The sequence below is a fragment of the Myotis lucifugus genome, unplaced genomic scaffold (genome assembly GCF_000147115.1).
Source record: "Myotis lucifugus unplaced genomic scaffold, Myoluc2.0 scaffold_294, whole genome shotgun sequence".
NCBI lineage: Eukaryota > Metazoa > Chordata > Mammalia > Chiroptera > Vespertilionidae > Myotis > Myotis lucifugus.
In genome coordinates, this window is record NW_005871342.1 from 57,967 (window position 1) to 74,257 (window position 16,291).

Consider the following 16,291-nt stretch of genomic DNA (forward strand, 5'->3'; position numbering starts at 1 on the left):
GGGTGAATTTCCCGCCAAAATATAAGATGGCGCGTTAAAATGCCTATATCTTTTGAAGTATGGGTTCGATTGAAATGAAATATTTGGTAATACGCAGTTACAATCGGCCCGAGTTTACACGTTTCCCGCACTCCACCGCAAATCTATATGAACCGAGTTTAAGACGGCTCCCGCGGAGTACGCGCAATTCACGCGAGCCGACTTAACTCGTTTCCCGCAACCCAAGTGTAAAGATACAGAGAAAAGGCTTACCTTGATCCCCAACTCTAAAAGTGAAGAAATTGTTTTGGGAACTCAAGAGTTATGTCAAAGAGGCCTCGCTCAAATTCACATTTGAATGTAGAATCCCTTTGTGAGTGTTGTCTACTTACTAACTCACTGGGAAGAAGAAGTTCACTGAAAAATGGCAAACGTGACTTACAAGTAAAAATGTATTCTTTTCTTTTCCCTTCCTAAAAGAATTTAGGACAATTCATTTCGAGTATGTGATCAGTGACACAAGGAGGATGTTTAAAAATTTAAGTTGGATGCTTCCTTTATCTGTTCTTTACTCTCACAGAGCTCTGTGCTGCTCTCTCTGACCTCTTACTCGTACTTATTGGCCAACAATGAGACGTGATCGTTAAGAGCCCTGCTGGATCCTGCATGGGAAGTACTTTGTAAATTGTTCTGAAGCAATGGAGTCGTTCCCACTATTATCCATTAGGGCATTTCAGAGAAGATGGGCTTTGGTACGTAGACACTCCAGTCTCGTCTTAATGGTGAAGAGTAAAGCGTACCGCAGTGCAGCTTAAAGAGCCCACAGTGAGCTAGGACAGATAGTCCCGGCAGCACAGCCTAGGATACCAAGGCTTGGAGAGTTAAAAAGCCTTCCAGACACAGTGATTCAAAGTCAATGTTTTTAAAATGTCCTCATATGAGTTTAAATAGGAAAAAAAATTTTTCAAAGCCAAAGCCATTCATAAGTTAAGTTTTAATAATTTAGGCAGCTAGCAAATGAACGTTATTAAACTCAAAACTGGCATTAATGGAAATTTTCCATTAAAGTCTTTTTTTCCCCCCCTATGCAACACTCAAAATGCTTAGACATTAACCAGTTGTTATGAGGGCTGTGTTGTTTATTATTATTTCATATCATGAAATTTCAGCCTGTGGGATTATTTTCACAATTAAATTTTAGAATGTTATAGTTGGCTATAAAGATGCAGCTTTGCCAAATTTGGGTATGCCTTGTTTCAGCCTCTCCCCAGATCAATTGCTATAATGACATTTGATGAGAGAGGAAGTTTTCACGAGACATAATTTTGGAAACAGGCAGGGATACCCAGATGTTGTGCTGCCTTTTGAGTTCCCAAGTCCTTTTCTGTTTCCCTGCCACTTGAGTCTAATCATGATTAAGTATGCCTGGAATAAGTGCCAGAGTTCTTTTCAGCATTTTGTAAATCAGACACCCAAATGCCAATCCTCTAAACATAGATAAAATGACAGGCACTGAGACAAACAAACACAGGAAACCAAAGATGATGTGAATGGGGTAGATTTTTCTGAAACCCTCCTTTGTAAGCAGAATTGGGAGTCGGGCAAGGGAAGCCCCCATTTTTTTTCTATAATAAGGTATCTTTTATCCATAAAGATGCCTCTAGCAGTGACTACTTTGAATGCATCCATCCACACACTCCAATCCCATATCTTTTGTGACTAAAAGATATGCTTTTGCAGTATGGCTGCCTGAAAGATGGGTGAAGAGGGGAAGAGGAAGGTGATGGGCAGTCTGAAGCCTCAGAACAGGAAAACAAGAGGCGCACATCTTCTCGACCTTGGCCATTGGACATAACAATAGAGGATGGTCAGAATAACCACTAGTCCTTGGCCAACAGACTCTGGGACATATTATTGGGTTTATAGATAATGTGAGAGAAAGGCCATGCTCCCTGAGCAAGCATCTACTTTTTGAGCCCTGACAGTTTATATTTTGTAGTCACGAGGGCAGAGGTGAAGGGTAGATGCCACATATTAGAAGAATGCTGTGTAAATGGTGACGAGCACAACATTTTGGAGCAAATAGCATGGGTTCAATTTCTAACTACCACGTAGGGCTGTCGAGCCTTGGGCAATCATCTTTAACAGCTTTGTGCCTTAGTTTTCCCATCTGTAAAGTGGGGATCATCACACTATCTGCCTTACAGAGTTCTTGAGAAGATTAAATAAAAAGATATGGGTAAAGTGCTAAGTCTGTGGGTAGCATTGTGTGTGAGATATTATTTGTTGACTACCCAGAACCCATGTTAAGTGCTTTCATATAATATTTTATTTTATCTTTATAACAAACTTAAAAGGTAGGTAATATTATTTCCATGTTAAAATTAAAGACATCGAGGCTCAGAAAGATTAAGCAAATTGCTCAGGTGTACACGGGTAAGTGGCCTCACTACAACGCATTGAATCTGGGTGTGTCTGCCCCAGCATTATGGCAAACACCTTTGGTGTCCCCGGCTAACTTCAGCTGCTGCTTGATAAACATTTACATTATCGTCTAGAATATTATATTTCCAATCAATTCTATTGATTAGAAAATTATTCCTCTCTCCATCATCATTGGTCTAACTCAGTGGTCGGCAAACTCATTAGTCAACAGAGCCAATATCAACAGTACAACGATTGAAATTTCTTTTGAGAGCCAAATTTTTTAAACTTAAACTATATAGGTAGGTACACTGTTATTAACTTAATTAGGGTACTCCTAGGGCTTAGGAAGAGCCACACTCAAGGGGCCAAAGAGCCGCATGTGGCTCGAGAGCCGCAGTTTGCCGACCACTGGTCTAACTCATTAAAATTAATAGCTAGCATTAGATTAATGTGTTTGACACCTGAAGTTGAGTCACTCCGGACTTTGAGAGAAAGGCCTATGTGTCATGAGTTTTGGTGCAGTTGGAAAGAAAGAGAACTGTGCTCCTTCCTTCCTCCCTCACCAGACAGGAAGGGCCAGCAAATAAGCAGCTGCCTCTTAACAAAGTGACAAAGCTGGGGGCAGCCTTCTGCCAGCCCCATGACCAGGCAGCCATTGTAAATGTGGGCTCTCCTTTGGGGACCCCAAAGCACTCAGGAATGTGGAAACAGGGCTTCCTCACCAACAGCACTCGAGCAGGAAGCAGGCCTTCCTGACAGGCTGCCTTGCTCAGCTTCCTGGTTACAGAAGAAAGAGAAGGAAGAAAAGCAACAGAAAAAGACTAACTTAAAAATAATAATAAAACAACGACAGTGTTAAAATAACACAATGATTTGAAGTTTGAGTTTATAAGAGGTATTTATCCCTCCCATCTGCCAAATGTTGGCAAAGTCCTTTGGAAGCTTCTCTAAGATCCTTCTGCTTGGATGGGGGCCCTGGGAGTGGGAGAAGAGGGCGGCTCTGGCTGGAGCAAGGGGGGGGGGTCATTTCTAGAAGACCTAGCAGCTAGGACTCTATACTACCAGCAGAGGAAGGCTTGCAAGGGCCTGGTGTCTGTAGGGCATTTGGGCTGGGTATGGCCAGAGAAACAACTCATTATTACATCAAGAGATGAGCTTGTGACCTTGACTTCATAGGTCTCTTCACCTAGCCAAGGATACTAACTAAAGCAATACTTGAACACATCCAAACTAGTATCTAAGATGAAAATAATGAATAGGCAGAAGGGGCCACTTACTATATTGGAGAAATGCTCCTAGACAATTTCTTTATACATGGCCCTCTTTGAAAACAATAGTGTGTAGAGACATAGAACTGATTGGCTAGTTATTCATGTTACAAAGAGTTTTCCTTACAAAAATTATCTTCTTGTCTTCTCTAAAAAGCAAATTAAAAAAACAAAACAAAACTGCATATGTCTAGCCACACAATTGCCAATAATACCCCTTGCTTTACCCAAGATTCCCAAATGAGAATCTTACATGGCTGCTTCAGTATCATCTGGGTGTTTATTAAAAAGAATTTGTGAGTCTTTCACCAATCTTACTGAATCAGAATCTCTGGAGATGAGAATCTGTATTCTTAACTGCTCCAGGTGATTCTGAGTGAGAGTAGAATTGGAAATAAATTTTCACACAATATTGATTTCTAAAATGTTGCATTATCAGATTAAAAATTGATTTAAAAAGAAAAAAGGCAAATAGATGAGGTTGCTTTATTTTTTTAAAAATTACTTAATCATGAAATATTTTTAAACATATGGAGGAGTACAAAACATATTAAGAGACTGGTGTATCCACCAACTCTATTCCTTATCCATTTTATTGACTTGCTTCCCCACCAGTGGTGTATTGGTAAATCAACTCTCTGTTCTTGATTTATTTCCACAACAGTACTTATATAGCTTGAGATTATTTTGTGAAATTGCTTGCTTTATGTGACCATATTTCCCACTAGATTGATGTTAAAAGAAGACAGGAAAATATCCATCTTATTAATTTATCATTGTATTCTCAGCATCTAGCACAGTGCCTGGCACTTAGTAAGTGCTCAGTAAATACCTATTGAATGAATGAATGGACATATGTCCATCCCAAATGCTATATTCCACTGGGGGTAGAAAATAAAATAATTTTATAAAATAATGATAATGATAGACAATATTCTTGGTTGGCAGAATTCAGATTCCAGAGTCAAAGTAGTTACAAACTATTTCTTGTTTTTTTTTAGTGTTTTTATCATAAAAGGGAATTAAATTTTGTCAAAAGATTTTTCTGCACCAATTGGGATGATCATGTAATTTTTCCCCCTTCATTCTGTTGATGTGATGTATCATATTGATCAATTTTTGTATGTTGAACTATCTTTGCATCCCAACAAACTTGGAATAGAGTGAAACTATCTTAACATAATAAAAGCTATATATCATATGCATTGCTGAAAAACTGAAAGCTCTTCTCTAGATAAAAACAAAGCAAAGATGTCCCTTTCTACCACTATTATCAATACAGTATGAGTAGTTTTAGCAAAAACAATTAGGCCAAAAAAAAAGTAATAAAAGGCATCCTAATTGGAAAGATGGAAGTAAGATGATCTCTGTTCACAGATAATATCATCTTATATGTAGAAAACTTTAAAGTTTCCGCAAAAAAAATGTTAGAAATAATTAATGAATTTAGCAAAGTAGCAAGATCAAAGTCAACACGCAAAAATCAGCCATATTTCTATACATGAACCATGAACAATCTGAAAATAAAATTATAAAACAATTTCATTTACAATAGCATCAAAAAGAATAAAATTCTCAGAAATTAACTTCACGAAACAGGTGAAAGACTTGTACAATGAAAACTATAAGACATTGCTAAAAGAAATTACAGAAGACATAATAAATAGAAACACATCTCTTGTTCATGAATTGGGAAACTTAATAAAGTTAAATTTTCAATGTTTCAGCAAGTAATCTACAGACCTAATACAATCCCTATCAAAATTCCAATGACAATTTTTTATAAAAATAGAAGAACCTGCCCTAAAATTTATGTAGAATCTCAAGGGACACTAAATAGCTAAAACATTCTTGAAAAAGAACAAAACTAGAAAACTCACTCTTTCTGATTTTAAAACTTACTACAAAATACAGTAATAAAAACAGTGATTTGGCATAAATATATATATACACCAATGGAACAGAATAGAAAGCCCAGATATAAACCCTCACGTATATGATCAAATGATTTTTGGTAAGGGCACCAACACCATTAAATGGGACAAGACAGTCTTTTCAACAAATGGTGCTGGGAAAACTGGATATCCACATGGGAAAAAATTAATTTGGATCCTTACCTTATACCATATGGAAAAATGAACTCAAAATGGACCAAGAACCCAAATGTAAGATCTAAAACAATAAAACTCTTGGAAAATAACACAGGACAAGAACTTTACCCCATGGGACTTGGCAATGATTTATTGGATATGACACCAATGGCACAGGTAACAACAAAATTGGATTTATGAAAAATAAAAATTTTGTGCATAAAGAGACAAATCAACAGGGTAAAAAGGTAATCCACAGAACGGGAGAAATATTTGCAAGGCATATACTTGATACAGGATTAATATCCAGAATATATAGAGAACTCATAGAACTCAATAACAAAACAACAATGGGCAAAGGGAATGAAAAGATTCAGAAATGGGCGAAGGAATTGAAGACATTTCTCCAAAGAAGATATACAAATGGCCAATAACATAAGGAGATGCTCAACATCACTAATGATTAGGAAAATGCAAATCAAAACTACAATGAGATACCACCTGATACCCATTAGGATGGCTACTATCAAAAAACCCCCAAAAAACAGCTCTAGCTGGTTTGGTTCAGTGAATAGAGTGTCGGCCCTGGGACTGAAGGGTCCCAGGTTTGATTCAGGTCAAGGACATGGACCTCAATTGCAGGTTCAATCCCTGGCCCTTGTCAGGGTATGTGCAGGAGGCAACCAATCGATGTGTCTCTCTCACATTGATGTTTCTCTCTCTGTGTCTCTCCCTTCTACTCTCTCTAAATATCAATGGAAAAATATCCTCAGATGAGGATTAACAACAACAACAACAACAAAAAACAAACAGGAAATAAATGTTGCCAAGGATGTGGAGAAATTGGAACCCTTGTGTACTATTGGTGAGAATGTAAAATGGTATAGTTACTGTGGAAAAACGTTATGGCAGTTCCTCAAAGAATTAAAAATACCATGTCTGGGCCTTCACCAAACCTGCAAAATAACTTTATGACTGTTTTGGTACCTGCATGGTAATAAGTTTCTGTGTGTGGCAGAATTCAGCTGGAAACTCCCATTCATTGTAAGGAGAGGGTGTGGTTATGGCTGTCACTGACCTTAACTATTGAAGACTATGATAGCTACCAATGAAAACCAGTAATTTTGAATATCCAGATTGGCGTAGGTCCGTTGGCCATACCTGCCAACTCTGGTAGACTGGAGATGAGTCTGATTTCATTTGATTTTTAAAATTAAAAGAATGTGACATTTCCTTCTGCAGTGCCAAGGAGCAAATGCATAACTATTACATGCTTATTCCGTCAGTGCTGCCAATGCCAACATGTGGAGGGTCTCTTTTACAATCACTATTAATGAAAGTCAGTCTTTTTAATAGTCACACCTGGTGTGTTAGAGACACCCCTTGTTGGCACTGTGTGTCTATAATCTCAGCAAAAATGGATAAAGCTCCTGCCTAGAAAATGTGGGAGAGAAGTCTCTCAGATCTTCTGTGTTGCATGTGGCTCTCCATGTTTTGTCTTGAGATATTCACTTATCCCTTCATTTCTATCCAACCAGGAGATATGAAGCCCCTACAAGCTAGTACTCCATTAGTCCATGCAAGGATTAGAAATATGAGTTAGATGTAAACCCTGGAACCACTGACTTTATAATCTGCTGAGAAAGAAAGAAATATGTGCCAACATCACTCTATTATACAAACCAGACTTTTAAAATAGAGGGATAAATATCACACTGGGGGAGCTCTGATTGCCGGATGATCAGCCTTCAGAGAGGAGGATGAGGTGACTCTTGAATGAGAAGGCATTTGGTAGAGAATGTAGAGGTTGTCCCATGTGTGAGGAAAGTCCCAGACATAGGAAAGTCCTAAGATATCCAGGGGAAAGTGGGTAGAAGATCACAGCAGGAGGCAAGGTTTGGAAACAAATCTTAACCACACCCAGTGCCGTTTGAACCTGACCCTGAGGAATCCTGCCATATGGGCTGGTGAGGAAACTCAACCTCCATCAGTCCACCAGCTGGGCTGCAACACCAAGAGGATGGGTGTCTTTTCTCTTTTTACCTTATTATTATCATCACAGAGCCTAAACTATTTTATCATGCAAGTTGGTAAAAGAAAATGGTGAGGTAGGCATACAAAAGTCCTTTGATATCCTTAGTCATTGTCTTTCAATTATCATCCTCTCGTATGTGAGATTTTTTTAGCATTTAAAAAATTGAGATATATGTCATATAACATTCAATTCTCCATTTTAAAGTATATGCTCTAGGGGGTTTTAGTAGATTCACTATGCTGTGCAGCTACCACCACTGTCTAATTTCAGAACATTTCTATCACCCCAAAAAGAAACCCTGTCCCTATTAGCAATTACTCCTCATTTTCCTCTTCCCCCAACCCCTCGCAGCCACTAATCCACTTTCTGTCTCTATGGGTTTTCCTGTTGTAGACATTTCACATAAGTGGAATCATATGCTATGTGGTCTTTGTGTTGGCTTCTCTCACTTAGCATCATGTCTTTAAGGTTTGTCCTCATCATAGCATGGTCGGTGCTTCGTTTCCTCTTGTGGCTGCATACATGGGCTTTTTTAAAAGTGGATTCCAGACTGAGAACTCAGTAAGAGTCTTTCCCTTTGAAGGTGTTTCTTGGAGGTAGAACTTAACCTGAGCTGGGGAGCATGCAGCCCTTTTCTAGGAGGCAATTTCATTGTATACAATTCACCATGTGGACCCAATTTTCTCCCTCTCTGTATGCACTCTTTCTTCTGTTCCGTTTGAGAGGCCCCCATAACAGGGGGGGCATGCTTTCCAACTCAACCAGGATATTATAAACAGCTTGCCCAGTCTTTAGCAGGAATGCGACTCAGAGGTGCAATCAGGCAAGTGGCTGTCCTGTAATTAATTCCTTTGCTTTAACATAATAAGCTATCGCAGAGGAGAGATTCTGCTAGACATTCTGCTCATTGTAACTGAACGTAGCCCGGAATTACTAAGCCCACTCTTCTCCGGCACAGTTCACTCAGCTGCTGCACACACAGCAGGGACTCGGAGGCAAACCAGCGCCGTTGAAGCTACAGCTAAATATAATTCGCCGCTCTGTTTCAGAGCTTGGCCCGTGGGGGTGGAGTGAGGCGGGGAGATGGGCTGCCATTGCTCTTTTTCAGCAGGAAGTGGCTGTGTTTCCTTGTATTGTAAGTTATCTCCCCATCGTGAAGATTCCCTAACTAGGAAAGCAATGGTCCTCTTGGATCCATTCTAAATGCACGCATTACCTATCACAGCGTAACAGGGGAAGACGGCTTTATTGTTCAAAGCTCCCATCTCTTTTAACAGGTTATAGCGGACATTCAAAAATTTTGTATATTGTGATCTTCTTTTTTATAATTGTTACTGTCTAGAAGTCTCTTTGCTAACTGATTTTCTAAGTGCTGCGTTAGAATAGATTAAATGCTCAGAAACCAGGGAGTTTCTTCTCACCCAAGTTTCTGGGTGATTTGGCGTGTTTTCTTAGAGAGTTTAGATAGGATTTAGTTGTGAGTGCTTGCATGTCTGAGGTAGGGACAGAGGAGAGGAGCTGACGGGTAGTCACAACTTGGTGGCAGGATACAATAAGAAAAGTTCAGCATTACTTTTCTCTAAAACATGAAATTCTACTCATGGCCCTTCTAGGAACATGGACTAAGAAAAGCATGTCATGTAGCATCATTTGGCTTCAAGAATGTGCTGTGAGATCAACAAGGCATGAGCGCTACAAGCCATCCAGTCGTATGGCGCGTGTGGCTGACACACCAGCGTGCCCTCCCATTCTCTCTTGCCTGTCTCCAACAATCACTCACTTTCTCAGACTCCTTTGCATCTAGGAAATGCCACGTGACACAGCTACACACAGAAAGCTTTTGTGACACGAGAGAAAATGTTGCTATTGTGAGCGGCTTCTCTCTTCCTCCTTCCTTGAGAGTGGTGTGAGGCTAGCAGCTACGGCAGCCTCGGGGGCAGTCATGCTCTGATAAGGACAGGCCAAGAGAACTGAGGGTTATTAACCCTGACAATACCCCACTGGGCTGATGATTCAACACCATCAACTGCTCACTTCCAGCCTTTATATTGTGTAAGAAATATAAACCCCTATTTGTTTAAAAACACTTTTAGTAAGTCTTTCGCTGCTTGCATACACCAACTAATACAATGTTGGGATAGAACTTTATTATACTAGTATACCCATCCTCTGCTCTATTAATATTTACTCTAAAATTTCTATATAATAGCCACCATTTCCCTCTCTTCTCTCTCCTGTGTATTTTAGTTCTGTGTAAAGTCTGTTTTTATTGTTTCCACGGGTTCTTTTCATGGAAATTTAATAGAAGTTTCAGTTTTAAATTGGGAGGGGGCGGTGAGGAAAGATCTACAAAATCCATTTTGAAAGACATCTATTCATGAGTAGTTTCAATTTCACAATCTAATGTGTGTCACTCCATTTAGATAAAAGTGTTTCTTGGGGCAGTTGCAAACCACACATGGCAGAACGCGTTGTTGTGGGAGAGCAAGAAAGGGAAATTGTGACGGTGTGTAAGTGCAAAGCTGACAACAGCCTGTTTGTGCATAAAAAAACTTTTAGAAACCCATAACCCTTTAGCATCTTCAAATGCCAAAGGCAGAGTGTGGAATAACCAGAGTAGAAAAAAATGGGGCCTTAGTCTTGATTTTTGTTACAGTAATACACCTTTAAATTGTCAAGAAATATCTATTTTTAGAAACAAATTAATCTCTAGTTTTAATCATTTTCAAATTATTTCCTTGAATATGTGCTTGTGGCTTGTTTAAGAGAGTCTGGATAGCTGGCAGGCTGTGTTGTCTGTTAAGGATATTGTCCATTGTATCATGTAGTTTCCTGTTTATTTGGACCCTTGGGGGAAATGTTCTGTTTGATCATAAAACTGAGAATATTTATAGCTGAGCAATAGCTTCATTTTTATCTCTCGAATATTGTAGCTGATTTCACTGTCAATAGAATGCTGATTTTTGTTTTATTGGGTTTTTTTAAAATTATCTAAAAAGAGGCACAAGTTTAACAGCATTAGTACCTATTAGAAAAGAATGAGTTAATTAGGTCAGATTTTCATGTAATGGCTAAGAACGGCGCCTCCATTTGATGTTTCCTAGCATTGACTCAGGATATGCAGTGCTAACTAACAGTATATGAATTTTTAAAACTTTACTTTCTGCTATCACCAACTTTAGGCATGTTTGTTTAATGATAATAAATATCATTAATTAAGATAACAATTATAAAAATATATAATTTCTTTAATATCACAATTGAACTTCATTTTTCACCATGGTCAAGTCCAACCCAGATTCCTTCCCAATGTGGCTCCACCATCTCTAATACACAGCTTCCAGGGCTGCCCTACCACTCTTATCAACCTTGCAGAAGAGGAAAGATGCTGGAGCCTGGGGAGGTTTTATGGGCCAGGCTACTCATATTTCATTGGCCAAAAGTCAGCCATAGGGCTACACCCAAGTGCAAGGGAAGCTGGGAAATGAAATCTAGCTGTGTGCCCAGGAAGAAGGAGAAAAAGAGTGATCGAAGAGCTAGGCAGTCTCCACCTGACACGAGTTCCTGCTCCCCTGGGCTGTTCAAAGTGATGTTGCTTCTACGGAAAAGGTGTAGAAAAAGCATGCAGACAGTGAAGCCACTCAAACTCGTAGTATTATTCTTTTGTGTTCATTTTTGGAAGTTTTTTAAGTGAGTATGTTTTGATCAGACACGACACCATCCAAGAGGGATGCCAGGGAAAGTAGATGGAGAAAGCTTTGCTAGGAAACAATGTGGTCATTGGGAACGAAATCCTTCTCCTTGGCAGTGTCCATGGGGAATCTACTGGCTGTAAACCCTCTGCTGGGGGTGCTGTCCTGGGCATCATTCCCAGCTTTGTTTCAAAGCAACAAGAGAATCTCTTCCTGGGCATGTTTCCTGGTGATACTTTGAAAGCCTGCAATCAGAAAATGAACAGATTGTAATCTACTTGTAATTCCAATTTGAAAAGTGGTAGGATATGCTCAAAAACCAAACAAGAACAGACCTTGATTGGCTATAGAAACAATATTTATCTTGGAGTGTTGACCGCATAGCATTATTCTTGTTGGCCTCATATCAGTTTTTTATTTAAATATATAAAAAATTAAACATATCCATGTAGATATCGAAAACCCTGCCTGTGTTAGGATCATGCCTTTTAAACAGTATTTAGCACCTCAAGCGTTGGGTCCTGCACCACTTTTTCATTTTATGGAGACTAAAGAAAGGCTGGCTTATTTTGTCTCTTTGGCTCTTGGACACCTGGGAGTTCTTAAAAGAGCTGGGAATGGTCCCTGAAGAATGATGCTTGGGCAACTTAGCAGAAGAAAGCTGAGGGCATCAGCATGAGTGGAAGTCCTGAATGTGGAAAAGAAAAAACAAGGTTTGGGAAAAGAAATGTGAACAATGTCAAGGAAGAGGTACCTTGACTTCATACATTCATTTCTTTAACAAGTATTTTAAACAATTCAGCGAGTCTGATACTGAGGTAGGAACTATTAGAGGTAGGGGTGGAGAGACGACAGGGAGGAAATAGAAAATAAGTTTAAAACAGTTCCTGAGCCCAGCCGGCATGGCTCAGTAGTTGAGCATCGACCTATGAACAAGGAGGCCATGGTTTGATTCCCGGTCAGGGCACATACTTGGGTTGCAGGCTTGATCCCCAGTGGGAGGCATGCAGGAGACGGCCAATCAATGATTCTCTCTTGTCATTGATGTTTTTATCTCTCTCTAACTCTCCCTTCCTCTCTGAAATCAATAAAAATATATTTTAAAACACACACACACAAAGTCTCTGATATCAAGAGGTTACAATTTAATAAGAGAAGAGAACTAAATATGCAAGACAGTATAGGGTTTTGTTTCAAGAAGAACTGGAAGATATGAAAGAAATTGAACAGTAAAATCTAAAGCAAACCAATCACCCATGAATCGTATTGATTTCTTTCTATGCCAATTCAACCCCACAACTAACTACTAGGCCTGTGTCCTAAACAAGTGCAGTAGAGATTACACAGAGGAATCAATATAGTTTCCGTTTTCACAAAATTTGCTCTCTAGGATGGAAATAAAATAAGGACAGAATAATTAAAGGGCACCCGGAGTATAACTGTCAGGTGAGAGAGACTCAGTGGTGTGCATGTAGCGTGGAGAGAGGGGTCCTGTCCTGTGCCTGGGAAAGGGGATAGTACAGATGGGCCTTGATTGTGGAGAACTTTGAGAGACAGAGAAGATCGACTGTTCAGGAAAAGAGGGCCGTTTAAGCCAAGCAGAAGGAGTGGTGCAGGAAGGCTGGGAAGGTAAGGTGGGTGTAGATTGCAGCCCTTACATACCAGGCTGGGGAGGAGTAACATGGTGAGAGAGAAAAGGGAAGACACTGAAGATTTCAAACATGGGTTACAAGAGGTGAGAGGTGATATGATCCAGCCAGGACTTTAAGAGATCATTTATCAATGACATGTGAGACAGATGGTGGGGAGGGCAGAATGAATGAGGAGAGAAATTTAAAAATATTTGTAATAAGGTACGTGAGTTAATAGAACCAAATTTTGGGTTTTGTATCACTGGGGATTAGTTTTGACTGCCAGTAACAGAAAATCTGCCCAAAGAGAGGCGAACACAAATATGCAATTATTTCAGGCTCCTTTGAAGGTCCAGGTAGGCAGTCCAGGGCTGGTGTGGCGACTCTGCAGTCCTCAAGGCTCAAACCCCCTTTGTCCCCTCACTCTGTCATCCCTAGGAGTGGCCACATCTGTATGGTAGCAGCAAGACAGAGGAAGGGTCAAAGAAGAGAGAGGGCAGAGAGCAGACACGGGGTGCCTTAAGGAAAATTGCCAGATGCTTCTACATGATCCTTCTGCCCCCATCTCATTAGTCAGAACTCAGCAACAGGGCCACATCTCGCAAGGGAAGCTGCTAAATAAGGTGTGTTTTCTGGGTATCCATATTTCCAGCTGGAAAACCAGACATTCTGTTACTGAAGGAGATAAGAAGAGTGGAGATACAGGGGCTTCTCTGGCTTTCTCTGCCATTGTGTCACAAAACTTAAAAAAGCAAGCTAAGAGGTTGTAACTTCATAATAGCTCAAAATTATTCTCCAGCTCTTAATGAAAAGAATTTTTAAAACAAAGATTCCATCCTAGAATCTTGTCTTAAAGCTGAGACAAAATAACGCTCTCTTTCTCGGATAACTCCGGATTTGACTCCATGGCCAAGGCTACCCAAAGCACTGAGAGCTGGTTTGTCCAGGTCTCCATGACCCTGCCTTAGTAACCCCCTCTCTCTGAGTTGTTTATAAAAGGAAAATAATTCCATTATCATTGTTATGTTGCTAAATTCAGTGAATTATACACCAGCAATGTGAGCCTTATGAAATCTCTGTCCTCGCTGCGCAGAAACAAAGCTGTGAGATCCTTCCCACACTCCATTCCTCTCGCTCTGAGCTCCAGCAGCCAACCCCTTGGTTCACGCTGCCATAGCCCTTCCGATGCCTCTCCCCTCTACAGTCCGCCATGCCCTCCAATGCCTGAAGACGCTTTGGAGGGCACTGCTGACGCTCAGCACGTAACTCATGACTCTGCATTGCTCACGGCCTTAAAACAACACCTTGGCCTTGCCTCCCAGATCTGCCAGAATCTTACTCACCCGACCAACTCAACCAGCTCTTCCTCTGAGACATTGCTATCGCATCCTGGTTATTTGGGGGCAATATGAAAAGTGTTCTGTGCTCTCTTCCTTTACTCTGCACCCTTTGCCTTATTTTTGTGTTACTGAGGATTAGCTTTGACTGCAAGTAACAGAAAATCCCCCCGAAAAGAGGCTACCTGCCAGCCTACCTCTCAGTCAACAGCTACCCACAGAGTGCCATTTTACTCTAGGGACTGAGCTAGATGCTGGGGGCCAGCAGTGAATGAGACACATGGTCCCTGCTCTCGCGTAGCTTCCGTTCCAGTATGAAATTGGACATAAACAAGTAACGACCAGTGTGACGATGTCACAATGAAAGAGAGACTGGACTTACGGGCACATTCACCAGGACACCTAACCTAGACTGGGATGTCAGGCGAGGCTTCCTTGAACTCGCAATTTGAGCTGAGATGCAAGGGATGAGTAAAAGTCACAGAGGTGAAGCGAGGAGGTGAGAGTGGTCCTGTAAAGGGACAGCGGTGAAAAGACCGAGGGGGGGAGAACACATGGCATGTTGAACCAAGAAAGGGGCAGAGTGACCGGCAGGGACCGGCCCACATGGGGAAGGCGGGCCAGACTTGTACTTAGCCTCAGAGGCTGTAATAGATGAGTTCTAAGGAGATAAAAATGAATAATAAAGTGCTAACATTTCTTGGGCCAAGTGCCATGGTCATTACTTTACATGGATCGTTCATCTCTCCCAATAGCCACAAGGTCATGTAACTACTGTATTCATTGTGGAGCCAGAACTCAAACTCCGCAGCCTGCCCCAGCCCTTCCAGGCTGTAATGCGCTTTGTACAAAAATTCAGCGCAGACTCAAAGGCAGTATGCCAATGTCATCCACGGGCAGTTTAGACCCAGAAGGAATCGTTTCTCCCCAAATCTCTTTTGAATACTTCTATTTCTGTAGGAGGTGTTTCCCAAGGCCACCGGAATGTGGAAAAAAAAATGAAACCAGGTTCTTTTTAAAGAAACTCATGAGGAATAACGGACTCGCGGTCAGGCTGCTTCTCTGGTCAACATCCTGGCAGGAAACTTCCAAGCACAGGAGACTTGAGAAGTAAGGAGTGTTTTCCCTCGCCTATCATTTGGTTTCCTGTTTTGCTTTCCAAAATTTGCATAGACTTTTTTTTTAATGCTTTTAGGAAAAATGGGTTTTTAAAAATCTTTTCCAGGAGACAAGATTTATGTTGGTGAGTGATCAGCCACAGGAATGACAGGGATCGGCTTGAGTTCCCTGGGAATAAATTCTGCAACATCTGCTCGGACGGACGCAGATTCTGTGCCTCTTCACCTACTCGCTTGGAAACAGCCACTTCTTCCCCAGTGCTCTCTGGTCCCATGTGCTCCTGGGGCACTTTGCCAGGCTTCTTTGCGTATATGCCTCTTACTCTGCTAGACTGCCAGCTCCTTGGATGCCTCGTGTGGTAATCCCTGAGTTATGTGGTGCCCAGCACACAACAGCCACTTAATAGATGCTTTTGGAATGAATGAGCAAACAATGGCTGCTTGAAGGGTGCCAGCATTGACGAGTACCTCTGTGACAAGCACTATGTCAGTGGCTTGCAGGCATCGTTTCATTACATTCTCACAAGCCTCGAGAGCCATTCAATTCTTACAACTTACACACAGTTACTCTTACTCCCCATTTTTCAGACAAGGAAATGGGGGCTCAGGGAGCTAAGTGAGTCACACAGGTAGTAAACAACTGAGCCAGGAACAAGCTCACTGGTCTTTCCCAGTATACCTCTTTGATGCCACCTCCTCCTACTACTCCCCCCC

The 16,291-nt window shown here is 40.9% G+C and overlaps 1 long non-coding RNA gene across 4 annotated transcripts in view; it reads right to left on the reverse strand.

The window, feature by feature from the left end:
* LOC102421920 overlaps positions 1 to 16,291 on the reverse strand; it is a 67,383-nt gene that overhangs the window by 16,652 nt on the left and 34,440 nt on the right. For 2 of the 4 annotated variants that reach the window (XR_002831973.1, XR_002831970.1), the window contains exon 5: positions 10,902 to 11,736. The exons of 1 other annotated variant lie outside the window; for it this stretch is intronic. This is a non-coding gene — a long non-coding RNA (uncharacterized LOC102421920). Of the gene's footprint in view, positions 1 to 10,901; positions 11,737 to 12,092; positions 12,180 to 16,291 lie in introns of those variants that run through there. One more of the 4 variants, XR_002831974.1, reaches the window with a different exon arrangement.